At 42.4% G+C, this 14,724-nt stretch overlaps 10 non-coding genes across 10 annotated transcripts; 4 read left to right on the forward strand and 6 right to left on the reverse strand.

The window, feature by feature from the left end:
• Nucleotides 1-4,199: 4,199 nt before the first annotated feature.
• On the reverse strand, nucleotides 4,200-4,271 carry trnad-guc. The gene has a single exon. It is a non-coding gene; the product is annotated as a tRNA-Asp (tRNA).
• Nucleotides 4,272-4,671: 400 nt separating this feature from the next.
• On the forward strand, nucleotides 4,672-4,743 carry trnad-guc. The gene has a single exon. It is a non-coding gene; the product is annotated as a tRNA-Asp (tRNA).
• A 1,270-nt stretch (nucleotides 4,744-6,013) lies between these two features.
• trnal-caa lies at nucleotides 6,014-6,124 on the forward strand. Its single transcript has 2 exons — nucleotides 6,014-6,051; nucleotides 6,079-6,124. It is a non-coding gene; the product is annotated as a tRNA-Leu (tRNA).
• A 1,343-nt stretch (nucleotides 6,125-7,467) lies between these two features.
• Nucleotides 7,468-7,539, reverse strand: trnaq-uug. The gene has a single exon. It is a non-coding gene; the product is annotated as a tRNA-Gln (tRNA).
• Nucleotides 7,540-7,969: 430 nt separating this feature from the next.
• Nucleotides 7,970-8,080, reverse strand: trnal-caa. Its single transcript has 2 exons — nucleotides 8,043-8,080; nucleotides 7,970-8,015 (listed from the first exon to the last, which is right to left on the reverse strand). It is a non-coding gene; the product is annotated as a tRNA-Leu (tRNA).
• Nucleotides 8,081-9,148: 1,068 nt separating this feature from the next.
• On the reverse strand, nucleotides 9,149-9,259 carry trnal-caa. Its single transcript has 2 exons — nucleotides 9,222-9,259; nucleotides 9,149-9,194 (listed from the first exon to the last, which is right to left on the reverse strand). It is a non-coding gene; the product is annotated as a tRNA-Leu (tRNA).
• Nucleotides 9,260-10,411: 1,152 nt separating this feature from the next.
• Nucleotides 10,412-10,521, reverse strand: trnal-caa. The gene is made up of 2 exons: nucleotides 10,484-10,521; nucleotides 10,412-10,457 (listed from the first exon to the last, which is right to left on the reverse strand). It is a non-coding gene; the product is annotated as a tRNA-Leu (tRNA).
• A 386-nt stretch (nucleotides 10,522-10,907) lies between these two features.
• On the forward strand, nucleotides 10,908-10,979 carry trnaq-cug. Its single transcript has one exon. It is a non-coding gene; the product is annotated as a tRNA-Gln (tRNA).
• A 2,510-nt stretch (nucleotides 10,980-13,489) lies between these two features.
• Nucleotides 13,490-13,600, reverse strand: trnal-caa. Its single transcript has 2 exons — nucleotides 13,563-13,600; nucleotides 13,490-13,535 (listed from the first exon to the last, which is right to left on the reverse strand). It is a non-coding gene; the product is annotated as a tRNA-Leu (tRNA).
• A 192-nt stretch (nucleotides 13,601-13,792) lies between these two features.
• trnal-cag lies at nucleotides 13,793-13,875 on the forward strand. Its single transcript has one exon. It is a non-coding gene; the product is annotated as a tRNA-Leu (tRNA).
• Nucleotides 13,876-14,724: the final 849 nt, after the last annotated feature.

Genomic DNA, 14,724 nt, shown 5'->3' on the forward strand with positions numbered 1-14,724 from the left:
AAGCCTGGAATTCAAAAATAATCACCTGCTTTGAGGCCACTGAGAGCAACATCCAAGGGGTTGGAGAGCAACATGTTACTCACGAGATACTGGTTGGGGATCACTGCCCTAAGGACTCAACAGCATTCAGTGATGGAACTTCCAGTGTAGCCCAAAATAAATCTACTGGCACTTTTATCCCTGCGGATGATGATGCTTTTTGAGACAATTCTAGCATTCATTGAATGTATGAAGTAGTTGAGCAACAGAATGAAGAATATTCTGAAGGCATTTTCTGCAGCTTTTGACATAATATCAGTAACCACTGGTTTATATTCCTTTGGTTCTTCTTCCGGTTGCTTCTCCACTGTCCGCTTTGCAGAGTGTGATGTTCAGAATATGAAGAACATCTGAAAAATATAATATAAAAAAACCAAACCACCTGCATGCAGACAATTAAAAAAGGAAAATCCGACATTTCAATCACAGCTTTCTATTTACAGGAATATATTAGTCGTGCTGGGGGCAGACACACTAACTTAACTAGAAGAGAAAGCCCTGACTGAGCTGAAGTCATTGCCCAATACCCAATGAGCATATATGAGCCTATATAAGAACTTTGTTTTGGATGGGAGGTCTGTTGAGGAAGGCTACCAAAAAAAAAAAAAGGAAACCTGCAGAGCAGACAACGCCCCATATTTTTTCCGGAGATACTTGGTTCTTGGCTCATCTCCCATTACCCAACTGCAGTCTCCTGTTTTTTTTTGCAGGTTCTCTAAATTTTGGGCACATAGGCACTGTAAGCATTCCATGACCTCATAGGGAGCATGCATAGGTAGCACTCAGTGACCTCATAGGGAGCATGTATAGGTAGTATTCAGTGACCTCAGGAGAGCAATAGCCCATATGTGTGATGTCACTTCAGGGAGAGCTTGTGAATGTGTGATGTCACTTCTGGTTTCCGGAAGAAATTTTCAGCTGTGTACACTGTACAAGTCTTCCGGACATTGTTTCTAGAAAGCTCTGGAATTTACCGTCATGCAGAAGAATCTTAAAGGAGAATAAAAGCTACCAAAGCAGTTTATTGCCAATAGATTAGCAACAATAGTACAAGCTATAACACTATATTTATTCTGCAGAATGTTTTATCATATCGGACTAAACGGCTCTAGAATCTCTCTGTTTGTTTAGGATAGCGGCTGCCATATTGGCTTGGTGTGACTTCACTTCCTGCCTGATCTCTCCCTGCTCACTCATAGCTCTGGGCTCAGATTACAGCAGGGAGGAGAGAGGATCAAACTGAGCATGCTCAAGCCCTAGCCCTGGAGGTTTAAGCTGAAAACAGTTAGTCTGATACAGAAGCCCATGAGTACACAATAGAAGGAAAGAAATGTGCTGTTTCTTTTGATAGAGGACTCAGAGCAGCATTACTTTGAGGGATTGCTGGTGTATTTATATAGACCTTTCTTACTTATTTTTTAGCCTTTCCTTCTCCTTTAAAGAAGACATATCGCATACATCCTCCCTATTCTTGTAGGCAATAATGAATAATAAATGAATATATTTTTACTCCATAGATCTTCATTCACACGTAAAGATAAACTGCAGTTTCCTTTCTGGTCTGCCTAATTACCGATTGGTTCCTATCTGACAGTTTAGTAAGTTGACACCTCCCCTGCTGGGAAAGCAGCCAGTAGGATGTGGTACTAAGAGTTTTGGGGGAAACTTTTAATAAAGCATTCTATAACTACCAGTAGATTAGTTGGAAATGAAGTAAACCAATAGTAGCATGCTAGGGTCCTCTAGTGACCAAACAGAGGTACAACTTCATTGCTTCCAAAAAAAATCCCACATGCATGTTTTTAAGATAAAAAGTTTAATTTTATTAAATCATTTTAAAATATCAAAAACTCCCCACATGGAGCCTAACGCATTTCATGCTTATTTAGCACTTAGTCATAGGCAATGCAGAGATTGCTGGGTAAGCATGAAACGCGTTAGGCTCCATGTGGGCAATCTTTGATATAAAAAGATTTAATAAAATGTTAATAAAGCAGCATTGAACAAAACATTTCTGGGCACATTCCTTTTATATTTAGAGGTGAGTTTGAGGGTTTACCCTGAGTGCAAAGGTCGATGTGAGAGACAAGTAGACTCTTTAATGGAAACATCTCCGTTATATACAGGAACAATCAAGAGTAGGAGGCGCTTTGCTTAGTCTTCAACCCACCCCATAAGGGAATATGTCAGTCTGAACCTGGGCCCCCGGTGCCTTAAAAAAAGAAAAACCCTCCCCCGCACACCACCAGAATCCAGACGAGGTTAAACTATGTCTCCCATGATTGGTGCATTGCTGAACTTTGTGTTTACATTAAAGGGATATTGTCACAGGTTCAGATGTGCACGTGTATCCGTACAATTCTTTGTTTCCTCTGCTGAGTCGTGTACAGGTAGTATGGGACCTGTTATGCACAAAGCTCCGAATTACGGAAAGGCTGTCTCCCATAGACTCCATTTTGGAGAAAAAAATCAATTTTCTCTGTAATAATAGAACAGTACCTTGTACTTGATCCCAACTAAGATACAGGTATGGGATCCGTTATTCGGAAACCCATTATCCAGAAAGCTCCAAACTACGGAAAGGCCGTCTCCCATAGACTCCATTGTAATCAAATAATCCAAAATTTTAAAAATGATTTCCTTTTTCTGTGTAATAATAAAACAGTCGCTTATACTTGATCCCAACTAAGATATAATTAATCCTTATTGGAGGCAAAACCAGCCTATTGGCTTTATTTCATGTTTACCTGATTTTCTAGTAGTATGAGGACCCAAATTACAGAAAAATCCATTATCCGGAAACCCCATGTCCCGAGCATTCTGTATAACAGGTCCCATACCTGTAATAATAAAACAGTAACTTGTACTTGATCCCAACTAAGATATAATTAATCCTTATTGGAAGCAAAACCAGCCTATTGGCTTTATTTCATGTTTATATGATTTTCTAGTAGACTTAAGGTATGAAGATCCAAATTATGGAAAGATCCGTTATCAGGAAAACCCCAGGTCCCGAGCATTCTGGATAACAGAATGGGAAAGCATATGACATTTCTGTCCCATGACTCAGTGATGCCTGTGTATTCCAATTAGTAGTTATAAAATATGAGTATTATGTACTACAAGTCGCCTCATGAGTTCCATGACATTTATAAAAGCACAAAGAAAGCCAAAGACCTTGCGCTCTAATATGGTCGTCCCTAATTGCTCTGGTGCAGGTGATGAGAATTTGGTGGAATTAGGGTCGGACTACACAGACGTTTTCAGCATGATCCGATGCGATGCGACAAAACGCCGGCGTCAAATCGCATGCGACGGAAATAAGGAAAGGAATGCATTGTCGCATGAAGTCGCAGCGTTGATCTGGTGCAACACGACTGTCGGATGCAGGTGCAGCGTCTTCCTCTGATAGTTGTGTCGCGTTGGATCAACGCTGCGACTTCATCCGGCAATGCATTCACTTTCCTAATTGCGATTTGATGCCATCGTTTTGTCACATCGGATCATGCCGAAAATGTTGGTGTAGTCCGACCCTAAAAGGGACAGGGTTAATGAACACAGTTTTCTAGGGGTAACAACTATGTAAATCCGGCCCTGGTCGTCTGTAGCTTGAAAATCCCCAGACACAGGGGCAGAATTTGGTGCAGGATCTGCGTCTCCCGCCCCTCCAAATAACGTTTTTTTCGGTAGGAGTGGCCTGACTCCCTTTTTTTAGAGCAAATAACAATGACCTCTTGTTTTGTTTTCAAAGGGGTTAAAAAGAATTGAAGAGTATGTCATACCTCCCAACTGTCCCGCTTTTAGAGGGACAGTCCCTCTTTTCACAGCTCAACCCGCAGTCCCTCGTTTGTACTGGAAAGTCCCGATTTACAACGAACAGGCAGAAAAAGAAACAATGTTTCTAACTTTATTGGCTTTTGGCAGAGAGCTCAGAACAGCCACAGCTGCAGATAAGATACTTTTGTAACAATTTTGAGATCAGCAAATAAGTAATTGTAACAATAGAAGATAACAGGTCCCTTGGGAAAAGTTAGACTCACAGCTTAAAGGGGCAATTCACCTTCATTAGCAAAACTGTAATAACTGGAAAAAAAACCACAGAAATATGTTCAGACTTTCACAACGTGTTTATGTATTAAATATAATCAAAAACAATTAGCCTCCCCGTCGGGGAATCGAACCCCGGTCTCCCGCGTGACAGGCGGGGATACTTACCACTATACTAACGAGGACTGGCCGGTGCGTAGGAAACGACGTATTGTCTATGAGGAACGTCCGACGTAACTGTGCGTCTGATAGATCCGAGTTGCGTCACAGTCACGTGATGAGCTGACAGAAGCCGCACGGGGGAGACAAGTTTTGCGCATGCGGTGAGAGAAGTTCTGTCTCAGGTCATTTGTCACAGGTTTAATATCAGCGGATGTAGAACCCCTTCCACCGGTGCAGTTGGTTTAATCCAATTGTGTGTAAATCGATTTCCTGGTTCAGTTGGATTGATCGGCAGCGAGTTCTTCTTATCTCACAGCTGTACCGGCCGCGCAGCTAAAGGTCGAGGTGATGTTCCTTTATCACTTGTTTCAGCTGAGGCGCCAGGAAATGACATTCCTATTGGTTGGTGTTGTTCTCAGCCAGTCCTCGTTAGTATAGTGGTCAGTATCCCCGCCTGTCACGCGGGAGACCGGGGTTCAATTCCCCGACGGGGAGGCAGAAATTTTTTATTTCCTTTTTTTTATTGCCCTCTAGTTGGAAATGTTTTATATATCAAAGAATAGTGTAATTAACTGCCTCAGTTTAATGGTGGATGTGACGGGCAAATGCACTTTTCTGATTTTAGAGTTTTTTTCCTAGTTTGTGGGAGCAGCTCCAGTTTTGTCCATTGTGGCACTTGCAGGAGGCGCAGCTGTAACAATCCATAATCCGTCGTCGCTATGTAGTGGAATGGGTGGGGGGTTGTTTGGATTGTCACCTTCAGGGCCGGACTGGGCCAGCGGGACACTGGGAAAAAACCAGGTGGGCCCCTGAGATCCAGATCTGCACCCAGATTCACTGGATTCTTTGGACTCTTCCTGGATTCTTCTTTCCTGGCAAAACATGATACACGGCAGCATTGCAGCAGGGAGGGGGGCCCCAGACAGAAGCCCCAGGCCCCCCAGTCCAACCCTGGTCACCAGTTAAGCTGCTCCTACAGACAGAGATTGGCCAAACAAGCAGATCTCTCCCCGATGTGATCACTTTGTTGGGGGCCAATCGGATCAGCCCAACATCGCCCACCTCAATCGCATCACAACAAGGAGAATGCGGGTGTTCAGATCAACAAACCGATACTGTCCTCAATCCAACAGGATTTTTTAACCTGCCCCATCAACATCTGACCGACTTTTGGAGGGCCCCATATAGTGATATGCGTGTTGAGAAAAACTCGACCCTTCACCCCACCCTAACCCTAGTGCTCCCCTCTTCCTTTACCCACGCCCACCCCGCTGTGATGTCACATAAGGGGCGGGGCTGTGAGTATATATAAAGGTAGAAGTGGGGCAGAAGAAGACTGTGGGAGGAGAGAATGGAGGCTAACGTTCAACCCAAACCTGCCTGAGGACGTAATTCGGAAGTTGGGCCGTCCCTCACATCACTAGCCACATACTCTGCCCAATAAGCTGCTGACTTAGTCTGTTGGCAGTTTATTTCAGCCCGTGTATAGGGAGCTTTAGTAATTTGTCTGCCCCAGATGTCGGTCATTGGCATCACGGGAAGGGCAGTGGCAGATCAGAGAATAGGACTAAGTGTCCCTCGTAGACACAAAACAAGTCAGGCCCTTGCTTTTAAGAATGGAAAATAAAGTGTCAATGTTTTAACTTTTAACATCTGGCTTCTGCTTCTTGGTGTGGTTCAGTTTGTGGCAGCCATTTTTGATGTTTCCTAGTGACAGGTGACTACTGTGTGTTAACTATTTGTGATGTCATAGACTTATTCATGTGTCAGGATGGCCGAGTGGTCTAAGGCGCCAGACTCAAGATGTGACGTCTTCCTGTATACGGGGTGTTCTGGTCTCCGAATGGAGGCGTGGGTTCAAATCCCACTTCTGACATAAACTTTTCAAACTGGATTGTGACAATTTAATCAGCCGCAACACTAAAATGTACATGTCACACTCTGTCTTGTGGGCAGGCAGATAAAGCTTTGGTGGAGCTGACGTGGAATTTATGAAGATTCTGCTCAGAACTTTATGGCCACCCACATCTTACTGCTCTCATACATACAGAGATTGGCCAGACAAGCAGATCTCTCCCTGATTTGCCTTCCTTGAGTTGGATGATATTGGGCTGATCTGATTGTGAGCCTTAGGGCGCAACGATTGGGTCACACCAAGGAGAATACTGGTGTTGGTCATATGTAGGATTGCAGCCATCAATGAACCAATGCAGTCCTCAATCCAACAGGATTTTTTATCCTGTCTGATCAACAACTTGCCGATTTTTGGACGGCCCCATAGTGTGATGTGTTGTTTAAGGGGTTGAGAAAAACTCGACCTGCCCCCGACCCTAACCCATTGCGCCTAGGGTTTCCACCTGCCCAACTTTTTGAAGGGTTGCCTGGGTCAAAACTGCCTGCCCTGTTTTACAAATTAGAAAAACCAGGCAGAATTTCCTATAATTGATGCAGCGACTGGCCAATCGGTGGTCACCACATCATAGCCCCCGCCTTGTTGCATCACGGCCCCGTCCCCCTCGCTTTACAGCTCGTCTCCAGCCTAGATTCTATGGGACAAAAATGTGGCAACCATAGCTGAGTCCCAGCCCGCACCTGACCCTAACCCAGCATGCTCCTCTCTTTATATACCCACGCCCGCCCTGCAGTGATGTCACATATGGGGCGGGCCTAAGTAAGTATATAAAATGGTGCGTGAAGAGGTGGAAGTGGGGCAGAAGAAGGCTGTGGGCTATGCAGTTGGGGTGGTGGAAGAGTTCACATGAGGAGGGGGAATGACGCACTTATTGGCAAGGACATGGTAACCGTAGAGGCGGGACATCCCAGATTTAGCCGAATCTTTCATGAAGGATTCGAGATTTGGCCAAATCCCAAAGTTCAAAGAAATGTTAGGAGGAAAGCTTGGTTTATTTCCCATAATTCCCATGGTTTTGCATATAAGCAAGTAGTGGGTATGGGGAGCTCCTATAGTTTCCTTCACTGAGACGCAACTTCCATTGTACAGTAACATAAACAACTTATTCACAGACGCTATTAATGTGGTTATTTTTGGAATTTTTTATCCATGTGAAATTAACACCATTGATATCCAACTAGACCATGTGATCAAAAGGAGATGTTTTTTATTTTTTAAAACTGATCACTTCCTGTAGCTAAGAGTTCCAGCTTGTTGTTTAAAATAAATAAATAAATCAAAAATATCCAAATGCAGGAAAAACCTTCAGGTTCCACCGAGATTTGAACTCGGATCGCTGGATTCAAAGTCCAGAGTGCTAACCATTACACCATGGAACCTCACATACAGGTCAGCCAACAATAATGTAAGTTAATTAGTAGAATGACTTGTTCTGTTCCTCAATTAGTCTGGATTGGTCTTTTCAACTTATTTAAAGTGAAAATTATAAAATCATTTTTAAAAATTACTTTTATGACATAGTCCATGACGCATCAAATATCTCATTTACATTTCAGCCGAAAACAATGGTTACAACTGTCGTTTGTTGTAGAAAACGCCTGATGTGAATAAAACACAGTTACGTAAGTGTATTGAGCTCCGTATGAATCCTCTGGAGTCCCTTAGAAAGAGGAGCAGTGGGATGTGGGTGGCCATAAAGTTCTGAGCAGAATCTTCATAAAGTCCACGTCAGCTCCACCAAAGCTTTATCTTCCTGCCCTGCAGCTGCTCAAACTCTCACATTGATCACACTCCAGCTTGAAAAGTTTATGTCAGAAGTGGGATTTGAACCCACGCCTCCATTCGGAGACCAGAACACCCCGTATTCAGGAAGACGTCACATCTTGAGTCTGGCGCCTTAGACCACTCGGCCATCCTGACACATGAGAATGTTGTTGTAAAAACAGTTCTTGTTTTTACCCATAATGCTGCATTTCCCAGTGCCACATTGTATATCTGTCCAACTGTCGGCTCACAGCCACATCCAGCCTGCAACCCCCCCTTGTGTGATGCTTTTATTGTTTACTCTTTGTGTAAGTCTTTAGGGTGTTGGCAGACGGTGAGATTCTTCAGGCAATTAATCTCCCCAAATGCCTTCCCGCCGGCAATAATGATCACCTCGTTTTCTGAAGTCACCCGAAGTTGCTTTACAAGGAATAAGATAAACTCTGTAGAACATAATGGTGTTATCTGTTATCCACTATTTAACCTGTGCCATATAGACCTTTTTCAATTTCCACCATGGCTACACAGCAGCTTGTTTATATAAACTATAGTAGTACTTATCTGTTATCTACTGTGTATCCTGTGCTTGAATGGCTGCCCCCATGGCTACACGGCAGCTTGTTTATATAAACTATAGTAGTACTTATCTGTTATCTACTGTGTATCCTGTGCTTGAATGGCTGCCCCCATGGCTACACAGCAGCTTGTTTATATAAACTATAGTAGTACTTATCTGTTATCTACTGTGTATCCTGTGCTTGAATGGCTGCCCCCATGGGTACACAGCAGCTTGTTTATATAAACTATAGTAGTACTTATCTGTTATCTACTGTGTATCCTGTGCTTGAATGGCTGCCCCATGGCTACACAGCAGCTTGTTTATATAAACTATAGTAGTACTTATCTGTTATCTACTGTGTATCCTGTGCTTGAATCGAGACTGTCCCGAGAAAAACAGGACAGAGGCCAAAGTCCATTGCCTTTATCTCTTGTGCAAACACTAAACAAGGCACAGAAAGCAAAGGCACAAGCACTGTGGGTTGGGACTGTCACCCTAAATCTTAAGAGCTGTTTTATTGGCAGATTTTCCTCTCGCAAATCTTCAATTCAAATCTTGAAAAGAGAAACTCAAACACACTGGGTTTTATGCATAATTCCAATTTTTTGTACTTTGATAAGTAAGAAAAAAAACATAAAGTTTCATAAAGTAGAAACAAAAGGTATTGTCAGAAGTGGGATTTGAACCCACGCCTCCATTCAGAGACCAGAATCCCCAGTACAGGAGAAGACTGTGAGTCTTGAGTCTGGCGCCTTAGACCGCTCGGCCATCCTGACAAGTTCCAACAATTAAAAAACGAAAATCTCCTTTAGGTTTTATACCCATGAAGGTGTTTTTTCTGTTATGTGTCCAACTTAAAGGGATTCTGTCATGATTTTTATGGTGTAGTTTTTATTTCTAAATTCACTGTTTACACTGCAAATAATTCACTGTACAATATAAAATGTCATTCCTGAAGCAACAAGTGTATTTAGTTGTAATATTGGTGTGTAGGTGCATCTCAGCTCATTTTGCCTGGTCATGTGATTTCAGAAAGAGCCAGCACTTTAGGATGGAACTGCTTTCTGGCAGCCTGCTGTTTTTCCTTCTCAATGTAACTGAATGTGTCTCAGTGGGACCTGGATTTTACTATTGAGTGCTGTTCTTAGATCTACCAGGCAGCTGCACCTGCTGAAGTCCCGCACCTCCGAAGTCCTGAAGAGCAAAAGACCCGAAGCCATGAAAGGAGTAGAAGTTGAGGTCCCAAAGCCGCAAAAAAAAGCCAAAACTACAAAAGGAGCTGAAGTTGAAGTCCTGAAGTCGCAAAAGAAGCAGAAGTTAAAGTGCTATAGCCATGAGTTTATTAAACCTCTGCCGGCAATGTATTATTTTTATACTCTATAGGCCTCTGTCATCATTGTTTTTTTACAAAAAATATTCTCTGGTGCCCCAATGTTTCTTTTTAATTTGTAAAGGGGGCCCTGGAGCCAATTTTTTTTTAAAAAAAAAAAAACTTTTATGGGGGTGTGGTGCCAACATTTTTTTTAACTTATGGGGAGGCCCTGACCACTAATAATTTTTAAAAAACTTTTATGTGAGGTCCTGGCGTCAATGGTTTTTTTTTCTTTTAAAAAAACTTTTATGGGGGGCCCTGGCACAATTTTTTTTAACTTTAAAAAACCCTGGTCACCAACTATTATTTATTACTTGCAGGGGTGCCCTGACCACCAATGTTTTTTTTTTAAAAAAAAAATTTTTAATGGGGGGTGTGGTGTTAAACATAACAGTGTGTTTTCATTTCCATCTGTCATTTTTTTCATATACATTTGCATCTGTTTAACGACACTTGGATGTTACGCGTTTTGTGCTGTTTTGAGTTATCTAAAAAGACCAGCGTTTAAACCAAAAAATAACAAAACTAAAAACAAATCTAGAAAAAAAAAAAGATGTGTCAGAAGTGGGATTTGAACCCACGCCTCCATTCGGAGACCAGAATCCCCATCACTGGAGAAGACTGACGTCTTGAGTCTGGCGCCTTAGACCACTCGGCCATCCTGACACTGCATTGACTCTATGGAGATTAGTCTTTAAATATTATTCTCTATCATCACATTGTGCTGCTGTTTTTGTACAACATATTTCTTTATTATATGACAGTCGGAAATCTCACTGTACAATGCAAACAATTTATAATGCAGATAGGGAGTTGGTTCTGAATTTCAGTTTGTAAAATAGTTCAAAATAAAACATAAAGTGTGGACTCACCACCAAAGAGAACTTTATATTTTACCTGTACAACTGTATAAAGCTCCTTCTAGAGCTGGAACTAAGCAGGTCAAGAGTGGACAGAACCAAGACTTTATATTGTGATTTCACTTTAATAAATAATAAGTAGACGAATTGAACATCAATAAAAGCTCATAATCCAAACCTTGTGCATTGCCAGGTTCCATGGTGTAATGGTTAGCACTCTGGACTCTGAATCCAGCGATCCGAGTTCAAATCTCGGTGGAACCTGATTATTTTCTACCCCCATAAATTTTTAGTTATGGCGCACATACTTGTTTACATACACTATACAATGAACATTATGAGTTCTCAAGCAGGATCTGAGATGTTGATGTTAGAAAATGAAGGGGCAGAAGTCTTATGGGTGGAGTTCTTCACCAATTGTAAAGAGTCCAGCAAAATTCATTGTAGGAGTCGCTATAGACCCCCTAATGTAAGTGACCAGGATAAGCTCCTGATGCAAATAGAAAAGGCTGCTAGTTTGGGGAAAGTAATGATAATGGGGGATTTTAATTTCCCTATAAGCGAAGCAAGATGCATGCAATTAATGGTAACCAATTGTAACCTGCATAAAAGAGGTGTCCACATTTGTTTCATATAGACATATTTACCCACACCAGTATGGGACTTAGCCTCTAAATGCAAAATGAGCAATACTAGATAGCCAGGGCCATTCAGGTTGAGTTAAAAAGCAATATTTATTATCACCATGCCAAAAATACTAAAACCATTTAAAATAAGCAGCGCTGCTTGGGGGGTGGGGATCCCATAACCCTATTTGGTATATATTACGGTACAATGAAAGGGGGCTGCGTGCACGCAAAAGGAAACCTCCAATATGTTACAGTTGCAACCAACTCTTAATCAAGAGTGTCAAACTGGATAAATCCGTAATTAGATATTCGTGGGATGAAGAGAGCGATGAGTCCTCACGGCTGTAATATAAGTCGCTAATTGGGTACTCAATTTGATGGTAAAGAAAGTAATTGCTCCAATTCTGATTGTGACTAATAGAATGTCAAAATGTGAAACGGCATGTGAGGGCGGAGCCGGTGTGGGGTTAATTCTTTGATGCCCAGAGTAATTCAGTCCGAATGGTAAGGATAAGGGCACTGGAGGGAGATATATCCCCTGAGTATATCCAATGGATATCCGGATCACGGTGTTTGGGTGGTGTAGCAATTGCTATATGGTCATATTCATCCCACCGCTTAGTAGCAGACCGCTATGCAGAGTTCTAAGGATGTCCTTGGACTGTGCATCATTCTATTAATATCATTGCATGGATACTATTGACATTTATGACTATATGCAACAATGTTGTGGTTACTACGATCACTGAAATCATGTGACTTTACCCTTAAAAGGACGTCATTTCCGGTTTGTCGGTCTCTTGACAAAGCCGCAGGTAGCGGCGAAACAGCTGTCGAGGCACATCGCTGCAAAGGGGCATTGCGGTATCCAGCTTCCCTTTCCCCATTGAGGACGATGAGCAGGAGATGTACAAATAATTGTGAAATCCGGACGTGAGTATGGAGCGTTGAGCATCCGGTGTGGGAGGTGATCCACTACGGTCAGTATCTTTTTACTCTGCATAGCGGTCTGCTACTAAGCGGTGGGATGAATATGACCATATAGCAATTGCTACACCACCCAAACACCGTGATCCGGATATCCATTGGATATACTCAGGGGATATATCTCCCTCCAGTGCCCTTATCCTTACCATTCGGACTGAATTACTCTGGGCATCAAAGAATTAACCCCACACCGGCTCCGCCCTCACATGCCGTTTCACATTTTGACATTCTATTAGTCACAATCAGAATTGGAGCAATTACTTTCTTTACCATCAAATTGAGTACCCAATTAGCGACTTATATTACAGCCGTGAGGACTCATCGCTCTCTTCATCCCACGAATATCTAATTACGGATTTATCCAGTTTGACACTCTTGATTAAGAGTTGGTTGCAACTGTAACATATTGGAGGTTTCCTTTTGCGTGCACGCAGCCCCCTTTCATTGTACCGTAATATATACCAAATAGGGTTATGGGATCCCCACCCCCCAAGCAGCGCTGCTTATTTTAAATGGTTTTAGTATTTTTGGCATGGTGATCAACCTGAATGGCCCTGGCTATCTAGTATTGCTCATTTTGCATTTAGAGGCTAAGTCCCATACTGGTGTGGGTAATGGGGGATTTTAATTACCCAGATATTGACTGGAGCAACAGTACTGCCAGATCAGTTAATGGGAACAAGTACTGTCAAAACGGGGGTCACTGACCCCATCTAAAAAAGAAATGCTCTGTACAAATGTATTGTTATTGCTAGTTTTTATTACTCATCTTTCTATTCAGACCTCTCCTATTCATAGTCCAGTCTCTTATTCATATCAGTGCATGGTTGCTAGGGGAATTTGGACCGTAGCAACCAGACTGCTGAAGTTACAAACTGGAGAGCTGCTGAATAAAAAGCTAAATAAGTCAAAAACCACAAATAATAAAAAATGAAAACCAATTGCAAATTGTCTCAGAATATCCCTCTCTGCATCATACTAACAGTTAATTTAAAGGTGAACAGCCCCTTTAAAATAAGTATTGGAACCCAGGGCACCTAAATTGTATTTTATTATTGTACAGTATATTGCAGAACTAAAACGAACAAATCCAGAAGCTGTTGCCTCAATCGCCTTTTATGCAATAATAATACATAGTTTTTTAGCCTCCAAAAGATGTGTCAGAAGTGGGATTTGAACCCACGCCTCCATTCGGAGACCAGAATCCCCAGTACAGGAGAAGACTGTGAGTCTTGAGTCTGGCGCCTTAGACCGCTCGGCCATCCTGACACTTGTGCTGCTCAGTCACAACTCTCATTCTCTTCTACTTCTCTCCTTGTCTCGTGGCAAAAAACACACGTAACGTGATTACGTCATAGATAGAGCGTCAGGGAAGCGTGAAGAAAATGAAATAAGGAAGAGAAATAAGAATATAAAGCTGTGACAAGACATAAGACCGAGTGCAAAGCCATTACAGTAAGTGTCAGGATGGCCGAGCGGTCTAAGGCGCTGCGTTCAGGTCGCAGTCTCCTCTGGAGGCGTGGGTTCGAATCCCACTTCTGACACAAATAACATTTTTCGTTTTAAACAGATTTCAGAGGCTGAGGAATAAGCAGAAGCATTTATTTTCTTCCTTCAAATGCCAGGGTGCAGTTTAGCGTCTCCCTCCGAATTATTGTGCTGGAGGGGAAATACATATACGTCCGCACGCTAACACCAGGCCTGACTACTTTAGGGGAATTAAAAACTACATCTCCCATCATGCCTAGCGTCTAGTGACCAATCATGTAGCCTAGTGACGTCACTTCCGGTGCTGGTGCGGCGCGTCAGACGTTTGTGAGGGAAGAGGCGGAAATGAGGGCAGTTTCCTGTCAGGCGAGTGGATTGGACAGCAGTGAGTTGTCTTTATAGGACTGGGTTGTGACTGATTTATTCTTGTCACTGACGATGTCTAATAAGTAAAGACATGAAAGCCTCCTGTGTCCCACAATGCACCAGTCACGCTCTCATCCTGACAGACAATTAGAGAATAAGAATAATGGCGCTTCTCGTGTTCCCTCCTCCCTGCAGTCTTTAGACAACTTTTCTACACAAACAAAACTCAAATCAGCTCATTCCAAATGATGGGAGGGGTAATATTTTCCCTTTAAAGGGATACTGACATGGGAAAACATGTTTTTTTCAAAATGAATCAGTTAATAGTGCTGCTCCAGCAGAATTCTGCACTGAAATCCATTTCTCAAAAGAGCAAACTGATTTTTTTATATTTAATTTAGAAATCTGACATGGGGCTAGACATATTGTCAATTTCCCAGCTGCCCCTGGTCATGTGACTTGTGCTCTGATCAACTTCAGTCTCTCTTTACTGCTGTACTGCAAGTTGGACTGATATCACCCCCCCCCCCCCCCCAGCA

This window comes from Xenopus laevis, chromosome 4S (genome assembly GCF_017654675.1).
Source record: "Xenopus laevis strain J_2021 chromosome 4S, Xenopus_laevis_v10.1, whole genome shotgun sequence".
NCBI lineage: Eukaryota > Metazoa > Chordata > Amphibia > Anura > Pipidae > Xenopus > Xenopus laevis.